This window comes from Mesoplodon bidens (assembly GCF_964165515.1).
Source record: "Mesoplodon bidens genome assembly, chromosome: 3".
Classification (NCBI taxonomy): domain Eukaryota; kingdom Metazoa; phylum Chordata; class Mammalia; order Artiodactyla; family Ziphiidae; genus Mesoplodon; species Mesoplodon bidens.
In genome coordinates this window covers 146,798,959-146,815,113 of record NC_138178.1, presented here as the reverse complement: position 1 = coordinate 146,815,113, position 16,155 = coordinate 146,798,959, and the positions used below count along the sequence as shown (strand labels likewise).

The 16,155-nt window shown below is 38.9% G+C and overlaps 1 protein-coding gene across 2 annotated transcripts in view; it reads left to right on the top strand.

Annotated features, from left to right (window-relative positions):
* The window catches only part of SYNJ2BP (synaptojanin 2 binding protein), an 81,590-nt gene extending 75,123 nt beyond the window's left edge, over positions 1–6,467 (top strand). The window contains exons 6-8 of one of the 2 annotated variants that reach the window (XR_014015431.1): positions 221–1,979; positions 2,094–2,132; positions 3,988–6,467. The gene's annotated coding sequence lies outside the window, so the exon portion shown is untranslated. The remainder of the gene's footprint in view (positions 1–220; positions 1,980–2,093; positions 2,133–3,987) is intronic. The other variant, XR_014015432.1, reaches the window with a different exon arrangement.
* The last annotated feature ends 9,688 nt before the right edge of the window (positions 6,468–16,155 follow it).

Sequence of the window (16,155 nt, the reverse complement as noted above, 5' to 3'; positions counted from 1 at the left end):
ATCAGAACCAAGTTCTTAACAGCCATAGTCTCTTGCCTGATGTTGATATTTATAGAGAGACTCCAAAGCACTTGATCTGCTTACCTGATATACTTGATGATACTGTAATAACCTATATGATAAGAAAGCATTGTTGTGTCTAAAGAATCAAATGATAGCAACCACTAGGTTTTGTTTCAAAATGTTTTCCTTACTGTTCATATTCTCTTTCTTTTTGCAGGGGAAAAGGGGAAAGGGAGAGCTGAAATGTGGTTTCAAATACAAGTCAATCATTAACAGAGTCATTTACAAAAGAACTTTGTATTTACTGTAATCATTAAATTGCTTGACCAGTCACAGGAAAATGGATGATCCTTCCTACTTTGCAGATTTGCAAATGGAACCACAAAATTGAATCCCATTTTAATTCTGTAACAGCAATGCTGATTTGAATATGAGTTTCTTATTACTGTTTTTGACGTTGAACATTGTTTTTATTGTGTAAAATACATGTGCATTTTACCCCCAAGACATGTTAGTCTTTATAAGATTATTTTCCTTATGAACCTTATTTTATTTTGCTTCCTTTCTACTTTGATCCTAACGTCATATTGCATGCCTGGATCTAAACAGCAGTCAGTTTCTCAGATCAAATAGATGCCCTATAGCAACTTGGAAGATACATGGACATAAAACCATATTTTCTAAGGAATACCGTTATAAATTAAATATGTTAATGATGCCATCAGAACAGATAATAATCTCTCTTAAGCTTTGCTATTTGATACCAGATACAGTACATGAAATAATAGTGTACCTAACTGTGCCTAACTTAGTATTGGCATTCAACAAAAACTTGTTGCATTTGTCAGTAAATCTTTACAATCTTTTCCACCTTATTTTGGGGATTGTTGAATAAATATCTCCTTATTTAGCCACCAACTTCCTAGGGTAACACTCTGACAGAGCAATGGAAAGAGAAAAGAAAGAAATCTAAATGATCAATTTGAGGCTTAGCTTTGACATAGAAGATTAGGAGATAAGGATAAGGGCTCTATCATGTACTGCTAATAATAATTGGCTAACAATTATTAAGCTCTCATCAATTTATTTCAATCTTAATCTTATTTTAGCTACTGTGCTAAGCCCTTTACATGTGTTTATTTAAGCCTCACAACAACTCTATAACTGCTGCTGTTATCCCCATTTTACAGATGAGATAAGTAAGACATAGATTAATTTGCCTAAATTACACAGCTATTAAGTGTCAGAGCTGGGATTTAAACTTAGGCAGTTTAGCTCCAGAACCTACATACATAACCATGACGCTATGCTGTCTCTACTCTCCATGGTTCCAGGCACTACATTGGGCCATCCTTTTCCATAACTTATAAATGTCAGTGAATTCTCACAACTATGCGAGTCAGTATCAGTAATTCTATTTTGATAGATAGGGTAACTCAAAGCCTAAAGAAGTTAATAACTTGCTCAAGATACATTGCTAATTACTGCCAGACGTGGGAATTTCCTTCAAGCCAGTGAGGAGTCTTATTTCTCTTCCATCATTCCAGGAAATTAAAGTTTATTATACTGAATTTGGTTCAACCATGCTAGCATAGCCTTCCATTATGGATAATAGAGAATTGACTGCATTAGGTTAAATGTTCTACAACAATAGCAGTAGTAGTACCATTCATTTTATACAAAGTTTGAAAGCATTTACCAGCATTTGCTATCTGACTTGTCTTCCCTCCATCCCCCAAAACCTTACAAGATACATAGAAGACAGAAAAGGGTTTGTGCCACAGGATGTGAAAGGACTTGTCAGAACTGAATATTGACTTTTGCCCAAGTTACCTTGTATATAGCTGACTCTGATATGAAAAGTCATTATTGCTGCGTCATATGACTTAAGCAAAGATCAGACCTGGAGTCAAAGTGCTAGTGTCTAACTGTTATGTGTACAGAATGGCCATTTTCTCCCTTGATGGGCAAAGAAGGTATGTAAGTTATCAACTACATAACAAAGCACTGCAAAACTTAATGGCTTAAATTTTTAAAAATTATTTTAAAAAAGATTCTATGAATTGACTGTTTCTTCTGCTACCACCTAGAGTCACATGGAACAGCAATCATCTGATGGCAGAAGAAGGGTAAGTAGTCCAAGATGGCCTCTCTCTCCTGTCTGGTACTTAGTGCTAGCTATAGCCAAGGGTTCCTTGCTTTTTCTCCACATGGCCTCTCATTTTCCAATAGACTAGATTGGGCTCTTCATAGCAGGGGAAGAGGGGGTTCTCAGGGAATTGTTCTAAGAAGGCAAGTCCCAATGTGGAAAGCACTAGTCAAGCCTTTGTACTTGTCACACTTGCTGATGTTTTATTGGCCAGACCAGGCCATGGCCAAGCCTAGAGTCATTATCGGATGGGACCTAAACCCCGCCTCTTGATGGAAGCAGTGCAAAGAATTTTTGGTCATTTTTAATCCACACAGGAAGAAACCCAACTTCAAACAGCGAAGACCAGGAGTCAGCAAATTTTTTCTCAAAGGACAAGATAGTAAATATTTTAGGCTTGCAGGCCTTGGGTCTTTGCAGTTTGGGTATGAAAGCAACCATAGACAATATATATGCAAAAGGGTGTGGCTGTTTTCCAGTAAAACTTTATTTACAAAAACTGAGGTCCTGCTACACTATAGTTTGAGGACTGCTGCCAAAGATTATCGCAGGTTGAGATAGACTTTTAAGAGTGAAAACGAGAGAAGAAAGCTCCCAAATGTTGATCCCTTGGAGTCCCAAATTGAGGAGCATTGACACATTTCCTAGGAAAGGCTCTTTTTTAAAATCTCTTATCCTACAAGAAAGAGAAGCCAGGGAAGGTTCAATGAAAATTTCCCCTGCTGTAATTTTGGAAATGAGTTGAAGAGTGACCATTGTCAGACTTCATGAAGCACCCATCATAGCCAGGATACCATCCAAAATTCAAGGATTCACATAAAAGTTATAACAATATTAAGAATTCACCAGGCACTTTATGGAAGTTATTTCATTCCATGCTTAAATAATCTTATTCGATTGAAATTATTACCCTATATTAAAGATGGAAAGATAGAACTTTGGAGATGTGAAGTTAACTGTCTCTAGTTAATATCATTATTAATGTTAAAACCTAAACAGTCAAGGTTTGAAACCAGAACCAGAATATTTTCTGGCTCCTTATACTCCACCACATTGCCCTTGCCTTTTGAGTTTGGAGGAGAGTAATCTATGTAGAAAAATAACTTACTGGAAAAATTATTTGGTACTAGTCACACACACACACACACACAAAATAGTGTCTCTTCAGATGCAGAAAAAAGATAGGGAATAAGAAAGGATTGGTAGTTTTCTCCTACCTGTTTTAAATATTGTGCATTAATAGAATACTTGAGGTATAGTAAGGCCAAAAAATCAGGAGGAAACTGACATTGAAAAGATAGTTTGTTACTCACAGTTTCCAAGAAAAGAGGACACACTATGCCATGGGGGCCACACAGGGAAGCAGTGATGCTGGTCACAAAGCAGAGGGAGAGGGAGGAACTGTGGGCAAGAGACTTTATTCTGGTTTCCATGAGAAGGAACAGACAAGGCCAGGTAAGCAGGCTTAAGATTGGCTAGTTTGAATAATGTCAATGGTCTCTGTGGCATAGGGGCTGTCCCTAGCTATCTGGTACCTGGCCTTGGGGTGATTAGGGCATGTGGATAGTGGCCCTAAGTGTGAGAGCTCAGAAAGGAGGTCGTTGGAATGTGGGCTCTGGATTGTCTGGTTTGTATTTGAAAACTGCTCATGGGAGAGTTGTTTACTATCTCTAAAAATTGACTAACACTGGGAGGAGTAGTCCATTCAGGGTCAGGAAGGCCCCAGATGTCAAAGCATCAAAATACAGGAAATAGAAAACACTGGTTACACTGCCACTCCTGCTATAGTGGGATCTCTGTCCCTTTAATTTCTGCCTTTACTCCCAAACCTACAGAAATGACTGAGATAGCCAAAGGTAATCAGAACTATCTAGAAAATAGCAAAGAACAAGGAAGGAAGCAAAACAACAACAGAGAGTTCTGGTTCAAGGTGACAACATAGGAAAATCCTGATCTCACTTCTTCTCACACACTGAGTCTACAGCTACATACAGAACAATTTTCTCTTAAAAAAACCTAAAGACTGGCTAAGTGATGACCACATCAGGCAAACAAGAGGAAAACCACCTCAAACTGGGCTGGAGGCTGGGATACAATCTTGCCATAAACCCCATCCCCAGCACAGTGGCACTCAACCCAGAGAAAACTCAAAACCCGAAGCTTCTCCCTGAGGAGAAAAGGGTTTTATTTCCACATCAGTAACCTCAACTGTTAAGACCTGCACCAGAGAGATGACCCCCAACATCTTTGAAAACTAATGGGACCCACAAGACTGTAGTAATCTGGGAGACATTTCTTAAAGGGCCCATGCACTGAGAAGAGCACCAGGGCTTAGCTCATCCATCAGCCAATCACACCCAGACTTAAAGTGAAAGAGACTCGAAGATCAGGAACAAGACAAGGATGACCAGGAACAAGACAAGGATGACCACTATCACCACTTTTATTCAACATAGTATTGGAAATCCTAGCCACGGCAATGAGACAAGAAATAGAAACAAAAGGGATCCAAGTTGAAAGGAAGAAGTAAAGCTGTCATTGTTTGCAGATGACATGATACTATACATAGAAAATCCTAAAGACACCACTGGAAAACTACTAGAACTCATCAATGAATACAGTAAAGTTGCATAATAAAAAATTAATATACAAAAATTTGTTGCATTTCAATACACTAACAAACTATCAGAGAAAATAAGAAAACAATCCCATGCAAAGAATGAAATACCTAGGATAAAATCTAAGGAGGTAAAATGACTGTACTCGGAAAACTATAAGAAATTAATGAAAAAAATTGAAGACAATACAAACAAATGGAAAGATATACCATGCTCATGGATTGGAAAAATTAATATTGTTAAAATAAACTTACTACCCAGGGCAGTCTACAGATTCAGTGCAATCCTTATGAAAATACCAGTAGCATTTTTCACAGAACTAGAACAAATAATTCTGAAATTTCCATGGAAATACAAAAGACCCTAAATATCCAAAGCAATCTTGAGAGAGAAGAACAAAGCTGGAAGTATCACACTTCCTGAATTCAAACTATACTACAAAACTACAGTAGTGAAAAACCCACGTTTATACAGAAATTAACCTACAACAAAGGAGGCAAGAAAATACAGTGGGGAACAGATAACCTTTTTGGTAAATTGTGTTGGGAAAACTGGACAGGAACATACAAAAGAATCAAACAGGACAACTTTCTCACCCTTTATGTATAAATAAACTCATAATGGATTAAAGACTCAAATGTAAGACCTGAAATCATAAAACATCTAGAAGGAAACAGAGTGCATTCTTTGACATGCTTCTTAGCAATATATTTTTGGATATGTCTCCTTTGGCAAAGGAAACAAAAGAAAAAATAAACAAATGAAACCTAATCAAAGTAAAAAGGTTTTGCACAGTGGCAGAAACTATTGACAAAATGAAAAGGCCGCCTAATGAATGGGAGCAGATATTTGCAAATGATATATCTGATGAGGGGTTAATATCCACAATATACAACTAAACATGAAAAAAAAAACCCCAATAAGCTGATTAAAACATGGGCAGAGGACCTGAAGAGTTTCCAAAGAAGACATATAGATGGCCAACAGGCACATGAAAAGATGCTCAACATTACTAATCATTAGAGAAATGCAAATCAGAGATTCAATGAGATGCGACCTCACAACTTTCAGAATGGTTATTATCAAAAAGACAAGGAGGGCCTCCCTGGTGGCGCAGTGGTTGAGAGTCCGCCTGCCGATGCAGGGGATACGGGTTCGTGCCCCGGTCTAGGAGGATCCCATATGCCGCGGAGCGGCTGGGCCCGTGAGCCATGGCCGCTGGGCCTGCGTGTCCGGAGCCTGTGCTCCGCAACGGGAGAGGCCACAACAGTGAGAGGCCTGCATACCGCAAAAAGAAAAAAAAAAAAAAAAAAAAAAAAAAAAAAGACAAGGAACAATGAGTGTCGGTGAAGATGTGGAGAAAAGGGAACCCTCATGCATTGTTGGTAGGAATTTAAATTGGTGCAGCCACTATGGAAAACAGTATGGAGGTTTATCAAAAGCTAAAAGTAAAACTACCATATGGTCCAGCAATTCCACACCTGGGTATATATAAGAAGAAAAGGAAAACGCTAATTCAGAAGGCCAACAGCTGAAGTTTCTGTGGAAATTCTAGAGGCCAGAAGAGTGTGGCATCTGGCGTCATATATTTAAAGTGTAGTAACATTAAATGAGTATAATCTATAAATATATTGAATCACTGTGTTGTACACCTGAAAACAATATAATATTGTAAATCAACTATACTTCAGTTTAAAAATAAGAAAAGAAATTACGTTTTTTCTCGTGAATTCTCTTCAGGCTGAGTTAAAGCATACTTGTATCTTTTTGAATATTCCTGGGTGCACTTATTTTTTAAAAATCCTCCAATATTGCATACAACACATTTACACAGTAGTACATTCTTCTTTTCTAAATATTAATGTGTGTGTTAACATGATCCACAAGAGTAATCCACAAGTAATCCACAAGAGTCAAGTGAGATAAGCTGTTTATGGTAACTTCCTTATTTTGAGTTGATTGCATTTACAAGCAGTTCTATGTAGAAATGATTTTTGAAAAGACAAAGAAAATGATGTGTGAAACAGTGATGATCGTGATAATGATGCACTCTTCTGGAAAGAGCTAAAAAGAAGCTAAAGTCAGAATATTTTTATATATCAACTCTTTTGAGGTATACTCAGCATACAATAAAATGCACAGATGTAAGGATGCAGCTTGATGAGTTTTGACTTGTAAGCACCATCCTGTCTTAGTCAGTATGGACTGCTATAATAAAATACCTTAGACTCGGTGGCTTATAAACAAGAATACTTAATTTCTCACAGTTCTGAAGGCTAGTAAGTCCAAGATCAAGGCACCAGCAGATTTAGTGTCTGGTGAGAACCACTTCCTGTCTCATGGATGACTCCTTCTCACTGTAACCACACAGGGCAGAAGGGGTGAAGGATCTCTCTGAGTCCTCTTCTATAAAAGCACTAATCACCTTCCAAAGACCCCACCTGCTAATACCACCACCTTGGGGGTTAGGATTTCAAACGTTCGTCTTGAGCACACCCCAATCAAGAATCAGAAGTTTCCCATCACTCCAGAAAGTTCCCTCCATCCCTCCATTCCCTCACATCAGGAAAACAGTGATTTAAATTCTGTTCCCCTATATTATTTTCTGGACTATTCCAGAACTTCATACAAATGAAGTCCTGTATTAAGTTTCTTTGGTCTGATTTCTTTCTATCATCATAGTATCTGTGAGATAGATACATCCATGTTCTTACACATGTCGAGGATTATCATACTAAATGAATATGCCAGTTTGTTTGCCATTCATCTATTCAGTGCTGTTTGTTTCCAGTCTGTGGAATAAACTTGTGAATAATGCTGCTATGAATATCCACATATGAATCACTGTGGGGAAAATCCTATGGCTAGAATCACTGAGACGTAGGGCAAGTGTAAGTTTAACTTTATTAAAAACTATTATTATCTACCCTACCTTTTCTACTCATGACACTATTTATTCTTTTGTTCCGTTAATCACGCCCAACACATTCTATTTTTATAAAGTATGAGAGAATCTGATTCTTTCCTCAAAATTCTTACACAATGAAGCTTCCATTCTCCTCTCCATTTTGTAATTTCTTAATTATAAATTGAAGCCTTGTCTCATTTTGGTTTCAGGAAAAAAATGTCAATCACTGTCTTAAAATTGCACGACACACACTGATTCTTCCCCTGTGACTCCTCCAAGAGGCCGTGGGACCACTCAGCCCAAGATGGACACTCCATTTTTCCTAATTTCTCCCATGTTTCCTCCTCTCTAAGAGCCCTGTGCCAGGATCCCCAGGATCACTTAGCACAGCCCCTCCCCCTCATGAATATACCATTGTTATGTAAGAGCTTCCCCCTCCCTCCTCCACCTCTCTGGGGATGCCCAGCCTCCAGCCTCTCTGCTCTCCTCAGGACTAGACTGCTGTTTAGGTGTTGCTGTTCCAGGGATAGTCTTGCCTGCCTCCTGCTGGAGTGCATTTCTTTGGTCACAGGCTTCCTCACTCATGGGGCCTGCCTGGGCCCAGGCCCACCTGGCAGGTGATCTCTGGCTGCCTCTGCTCTGTCTACTCCTGTTTCCGACCTGCTGCTCCCATGACTCCCCAGATTGGCATTTCACTTCCTCTGAAATTGTGATCCCCAGGAAGGTGTCCCACAGAGTGCGTGGAGCCACAACACAAGGCCAGCTCTCCTACAAGGTTCGCTTCAGTGGCCAAAGATATGTGCTTCACATGAGAGTCAAGAAGAGCTTGCTGCCCAGGCATTTTCCTATTATCACCGATAACAACAATGGTGCCATGCAGGAGGACTACCCTTTTATCCCCCGAGACTGTTAATACTTTAGCCACCTGGAAGGGGTTCCTGGGTCCATGGGCACACTGGACACCTGCTATGGGGGTCTGCATGGCATGCTGCAGGTGGATGACTTCACTTAGGAAATCAAACCACTGGAGGCTTCCAAATCTGATCATCTGATTTTCTTTTTAACATCTTTATTGGAGTATAATTGCTTTACAATGGTGTGTTCGTTTCTGCTTTATAACAAAGTGAATCAGTTATACATATACATATGTTCCCATATCTCTTCCCTCTTGCGTCTCCCTCCCTCCCACCCTTCCTATCCCACCCCTCTAGGTGGTCACAAACCACCAAGCTGATCTCCATGTGATATGCAGCTGCTTCCCACTAGCTAGCTATTTTACATTTGGTAGTGTATATATATCCATGCCCCTCTCTCATTTTGTCACAGCTTACCCTTCCCCCTCCCCATATCCTCAAGTCCATTCTCTAGTAGGTGTGTGTCTTTATTCCCATCTTACCCTAGGTTATTCATGACCTTTTTTTTTTCTTAGATTCCATATATATGTGTTAGCATACGGTGTTTGTTTTTCTCTTTCTGACTTACTTCACTCTGTATGACAGTCTCTAGATCCATCCACGTCTCTACAAATGACCCAATTTTGTTCCTTTTTATGGTTGAGTAATATTCCATTGTATATATGTACCATATTTTCTTTATCCATTCATCTGTCCATGGGCATTTAGGTTGCTTCCATGTCCTGGCTATTGTAAATAGTTCTGCACTGAACATTGGGGTGCATGTGTCTTTTTGAATTATGTTTTTTTCTGAGTATATGCCCAGTATATACTCAGAGATTGCTGAGTTATATGGTAATTCTATTTTTAGTTTTTTAAGGAACCTCCATACTGTTCTCCATAGTGGCTGTATCAACTTACATTCCCACCAACAGTGCAAGAGTATTCCCTTTTCTGCACACCCTCTCCAGCATTTATTGTTTGTACATTTTCTGATGATGCCCATTCTAACTGGTGTGAGGTGATACCTCATTGTAGTTTTGATTTACATTTCTCTAATAATTAGTGATGTTGAGCAGCTTTTCATGTGCTTCATGGCCATCTGTATATCTTCTTTGGAGAAATGTCTATTTAGGTCTTCTGCCCATTTTTTGATTGAGTTGTTTGTGTTTTTAACATTGAGCTGCATGAGCTGTTTATATATTTTGGAGATTAATCCTTTGTCCGTTGATTCGTTTGCAGATATTTTCTCCCATTCTGAGAGTTGTCTTTTCATCTTGTTTATAGTTTCCTTGGCTGTGCAAAAGCTTTTAAGTCTCATTAGGTCCCATTTGTTTATTTTTGTTTTTATTTCCATTACTCTAGGAGGTGGGTCAAAAAAGATCTTGCTGTGATTTATGTCAGGGTGTTCTTTCTATGTTTCCCTCTAAGAGTTTTATAGTGTCCACTCTTACATTTAGGTCTTGAATCCATTTTGAGTTTATTTCTGTGTATGGTATTAGGGCGTGTTCTAATTTCATTCTTTTACATGTAGCTGTCCACTTTTCCCAGCACCACTTGTTGACGAGACTGTCTTTTCTCCATTGTATACCCTTGCCTCCTTTTTCATAGATTAGTTGACCATAGGTGTGTGGGTTAATCTCTGGGCTTTCTGTCTTGTTCTATATCTATATTTCTGTCTTTGTGCCAGTACCATATTGTCTTTTTTTTTTTTAATTTTATTTTTTTTATTAGTTTCTGCTTTATAACAAAGTGAATCAGTCATACATATACATCTGTTCCCACATCCCTTCCCTCATGCATCTCCCTCCCTCCCACCCTCCCCATCCCACCCCTCCAGGCGGTCACAAAGCACCGAGCTGATCTCCCTGTGCTCTGCGGCTGCTTCCCACTATCTATCTACCTTACGTTTGGTAGTGTATATATGTCCATGCCTCTCTTTCGCTTTGTCACAGCTTACCCTTCCCCCTCCCCATATCCACAAGTCCATTCTCAAGTAGGTCTGTGTCTTTATTCCCGTTTTACCCCTAGGTTCTTCATGACATTTTTTTTTAATTCCGTATATATGTGTTAGCATACGGTATTTGTCTTTCTCTTTCTGACTTACTTCACTCTGTATGACAGACTCTAGGTCTATCCACCTCATTACAAATAGCTCAGTTTCGTTTCTTTTTATGGCTGAGTAATATTCCATTGTATATATGTGCCACATCTTCTTTATCCATTCATCCGATGATGGACACTTAGGTTGTTTCCAGCTTCGGGCTATTGTGAATAGAGCTGCAATGAACATTTTGGTACATGTCTCTTTTGGAATTATGGTTTTCTCAGGGTATATGCCTAGTAGTGGGATTGCTGGGTCATATGGTAGTTCTATTTGTAGTTTTTTAAGGAACCTCCATACTGTTCTCCATAGTGGCTGTACCAATTCACATTCCCACCAGCAGTGCAAGAGTGTTCCCTTTTCTCCACATCCTCTCCAGCATTTATTGTTTCTAGATTTCTTGATGATGGCCATTCTGACTGGTGTGAGATGATATCTCATTGTAGTTTTGATTTGCATTTCTCTAATGATTAATGATGTTGAGCATTCTTTCATGTGTTTGTTGGCAGTCTGTATATCTTCTTTGGAGAAATGCCTATTTAAGTCTTCTGCCCATTTTTGGATTGGGTTGTTTGTTTTTTTGCTATTGAGCTGCATGAGCTGTTTATAAATTTTGGAGATTAATCCTTTGTCAGTTGCTTCATTTGCAAATATTTTCTCCCATTCTGAGGGTTGTCTTTTGGTCTTGTTTATGGTTTCCTTTGCTGTGCAAAAGCTTTGAAGTTTCATTAGGTCCCATTTGTTTATCTTTGTTTTTATTTCCATTTCTCTAGGAGGTGGGTCCAAAAGGATCTTGCTGTGATTTATGTCATAGAGTGTTCTACCTATGTTTTCCTCTAAGAGTTTGATAGTTTCTGGCCTTACATTTAAGTCTTTAATCCATTTTGAGCTTATTTTTGTGTATGGTGTTAGGGAATGATCTAATCTCAAACTTTTACATGTCCTTGTCCAGTTTTCCCAGCACCACTTATTGAAGAGGCTGTCCTTTCTCCACTGTACATTCCTGCCTCCTTTATCAAAGATAAGTTGGCCATATGTGCGTGGGTTTATCTCTGGGCTTTCTATCCTGATCCACTGATCTATCTTTCTGTTTTTATGCCAGTACCACACTGTCTTGATTACTGTAGCTTTGTAGTATAGTCTGAAGTCAGGGAGCCTGATTCCTCCAGCTCCGTTTTTCGTTCTCAAGATTGCTTTGGCTATTCGGGGTCTTTTGTTTTTCCAAACAAATTTTGAAATTTTTTGTTCTAGTTCTGTGAAAAATGCCAGTGGTAGTTTGATAGGGATTGCATTGAATCTGTAGATTGCTTTGGGTAGTAGAGTCATTTTCACAATATTGATTCTTCCAATCCAGGAGCATGGTATATCTCTCCATCTATTTGTATCATCTTTAATTTCTTTCATCAGTGTCTTATAATTTTCTGCATACAGGTCTTTTGTCTCCTTAGGTAGGTTTATTCCTAGATATTTTATTCTTTTTGTTGCAATGGTAAATGGGAGTGTTTTCTTGATTTCATTTTCAGATTTTTCATCATTAGTGTACAGGAATGCCAGAGATTTCTGTACATTAATTTTGTATCCTGCTACTTTACCAAATTCATTGATTAGCTCTAGTACTTTTTCGGTAGCATCTTTAGGATTCTCTAGGTATAGTATCATGTCATCTGCAAACAGTGACAGCTTTACTTCTTCTTTTCCAATTTGGATTCCTTTTATTTCCTTTTCTTCTCTGATTGCTGTGGCTAAAACTTCCAAAACTATGTTGAATAAGAGTGGTGAGAGTGGGCAGCCTTGTCTTGTTCCTGATCTTAGTGGAAATGGTTTCAGTTTTTCACCATTGAGGACAATGTTGGCTGTGGGTTTGTCATATATGGCCTTTATGATGTTGAGGAAAGTTCCCTCTATGCCTACTTTCTGCAGGGTTTTTATCATAAATGGGTGTTGAATTTTGTCGAAAGCTTTCTCTGCATCTATTGAGATGATCATATGGTTTTTCTCCTTCAACTTGTTAATATGGTGTATCACATTGATTGATTTGCGTATATTGAAGAATCCTTGCATTCCTGGAATAAACCCCACTTGATCATGGTGTATGATCCTTTTAATGTGCTGTTGGATTCTGTTTGCTAGTATTTTGTTGAGGATTTTTGCATCTATGTTCATCAGTGATATTGGCCTGTAGTTTTCTTTGTTTGTGACATCCTTGCCTGGTTTTGGTATCAAGGTGATGGTGGCCTCGTAGAATGAGTTTGGGAGTGTTCCTTCCTCTGATATTGTTTGGAAGAGTTTGAGAAGGATGGGTGTTAGCTCTTCTCTAAATGTTTGATAGAATTCGCCTGTGAAGCCATCTGGTCCTGGGCTTTTGTTTGATGGAAGATTTTTAATCACAGTTTCAATTTCAGTGCTTGTGATTGGTCTATTCATATTTTCTATTTCTTCCTGAGTCAGTCTTGGCAGGTTGTGCATTTCTAAGAATTTGTCCATCTCTTCCAGGTTGTCCATTTTATGGGCATAGAGTTGCTTATAGTAATCTCTCATGATCTTCTGTATTTCTGCAGTGTCACTTGTTACTTCTCCTTTTTCATTTCTAATTCTATTGATTTGAGTCTTCTCCCTTCTTTTCTTGATGAGTCTGGCTAATGGTTTATCAATTTTGTTTATCTTCTCAAAGAACCAGCTTTTAGTTTTATTGATCTTTGCTATCGTTTCCTTCATTTCTTTTTCATTTATTTCTGATCTGATTTTTATGATTTCTTTCCTTCTGCTAACTTTGGGATGTTTTTGTTCTTCTTTCTCTAATTGCTTTAGGTGCAAGGTTAGGTTGTTTATTCGAGATGTTTCCTGTTTCTTAAGGTGGGATTGTATTGCTATCAACTTCCCTCTTAGAACTGCTTTTGCTGCATCCCATAGGTTTTGGGTCGTCGTGTCTCCATTGTCATTTGTTTCTCGGTATTTTTTTATTTCCTCTTTGATTTCTTCAGTGATCACTTCGTTATTAAGTAGTGTATTGTTTAGCCTCCATGTGTTTGTATTTTTTACAGCTCTTTTCCTGTAATTGATATCTAGTCTCATAGCATTGTGGTCAGAAAAGATACTTGATACAATTTCAATTTTCTTAAATTTACCAAGGCTTGATTTGTGACCCAAGATATGATCTATCCTGGAGAATGTTCCATGAGCACTTGAGAAAAATGTGTATTCTGTTGTTTTTGGATGGAATGTCCTATAAATATCAATTAAGTCCATCTTGTTTAATATATCATTTAAAGCTTGTGTTTCCTTATTTATTTTCATTTTGGAAGATCTGTCCATTGGTGAAAGTGGGGTGTTAAAGTCCCCTACTATGATTGTGTTACTGTCGATTTCTCCTTTTATGGCTGTTAGTATTTGCCTTATGTATTGAGGTGCTCCTATGTTGGGTGCATAAATATTTACAATTGTTATATTTTCTTCTTGGATCGATCCCTTGATCATTATGTAGTGTCTTTCTTTGTCTCTTCTAGTAGTCTTTATTTTAAAGTCTATTTTGTCTGATATGAGAATTGCTACTCCCGCTTTCTTTTGGTTTCCATTTGCATGGAATATCTTTTTCCATCCCCTTACTTTCAGTCTGTATGTGTCTCTAGGTCTGAAGTGGGTCTCTTGTAGACAGCATATATATGGGTCTTGTTTTTGTATCCCTTCAGCCAATCTGTGTCTTTTGGTGGGAGCATTTAGTCCATTTACATTTAAGGTAATTATCGATATGTATGTTCCTATTCCCATTTTCTTAATTGTTTTGGGTTCATTATTGTAGGTCTTTTCCTTCGTTGTGTTTCTTGCCTAGAGAAGTTCCTTTAGCATTTGTTGTAAAGCTGGTTTGGTGGTGCTGAACTCTCTCAGCTTTTGCTTGTCTGTAAACGTTTTAATTTCTCCATCAAATCTGAATGAGATCCTTGCTGGGTAGAGTAATCTTGGTTGCAGGTTTTTCTCTTTCATCACTTTAATTATGTCCTGCCACTCCCTTCTGGCTTGTAGAGTTTCTGCTGAGAGATCAGCTGTTATCCTGATGGGGATTCCCTTGTGTGTTATTTGTTGTTTTTGCCTTGCTGCTTTTAATATGATTTCTTTGTGTTTAATTTTTGACAGTTTGATTAATATGTGTCTTGGCGTATTTCTCCTTGAATTTATTCTGTATGGGACTCTCTGTGCCTCCTGGACTTGATTAACTATTTCCTTTCCCATATTAGGGAAGTTTTCAACTATAATCTCTTCAAATATTTTCTCAGTCCCTTTCTTTTTCTCTTCTTCTTCTGGAACCCCTATAATTCGAATGTTGGTGCGTTTAATGTTGTCCCAGAGGTCTCTGAGACTGTCCTCTGTTCTTTTCATTCTTTTTTCTTTATTTTGCTCTGCAGCAGTTATTTCCACTATTTTATCTTCCACCTCACTTATCCGTTCTTCTGCCTCAGTTATTCTGCTATTGATCCCATCTAGAGTATTTTTCATTTCATTTATTGTGTTTTTAATCAATGCTTGATTCATCTTTAGTTCTTCTAGGTCCTTGTTAACTGTTTCTTGCATTTTGTCTATTCTATTTCCAAGATTTTGGATCTGGGAAATAGAATCTTGGATCATCTTTACCATCATTATTCTGAATTCTTTTTCAGGTAGACTGCCTATTACCTCTTCATTTGTTAGGTCTGGTGGGTTTTTATCTTGCTCCTTCTCCTGCTGTGTGTTTTTCTGTCTTCTCATTTTGCTTATGTTACTGTGTTTGGGGTCTCCTTTTTGCAGGCTGCAGGTTCGTAGTTCCCGTTGTTTTTGGTGTCTGTCCCCAGTGGCTAAGGTTGGTTTAGTGTGTTGTGTAGGCTTCCTGGTGGAGGGGACTAGTGCCTGTGTTCTGGTGGATGAGGCTGGATCTTGTCTTTCTGGTGGGCAGGTCCACGACTGGTGGTGTGTTTTGGGGTGTCTGCGGACTTTTTATGATTTTAGGCCGCCTCTCTGCTAATGGGTGGCGTTGTGTTCCTGTCTTGCTAGTTGTTTGGCATAGGGTGTCCAGCACTGTAGCTTGCTGGTCGTTGAGTGAAGCTGGGTGCTGCTGTTGAGATGGAGATCTCTGGAAGATTTTCGCCGTTTGATATTATGTGGAGCTGGGAGGTCTCTTGTGTACCAGTGTCCTGAAGTTGGCTCTCCCACCTCAGAGGCACAGCACTGACTCCTGGCTCCTCAATTTGGAATGATTTGTTGTCTATTCATGTATTCCACAGATGCAGGGTACATCAAGTTGATTATGGAGTTTAATCCGCTGCTTCTGAGGCTGCTGGGAGAGGTTTCCCTTTCTCTTCTTTGTTCTCAGAGCTCCTGGGTCTCAGCTTTGGATTTGGCCCCGCCTCTGCGTGTAGGTCGCCGGAGGGCGTCTGTTCTTCGCTCAGACAGGACAGGGTTAAAGGAGCAGCCTCTTCGGGGACTCTGGCTTACTCAGGCCGGGCGGGAGGGAG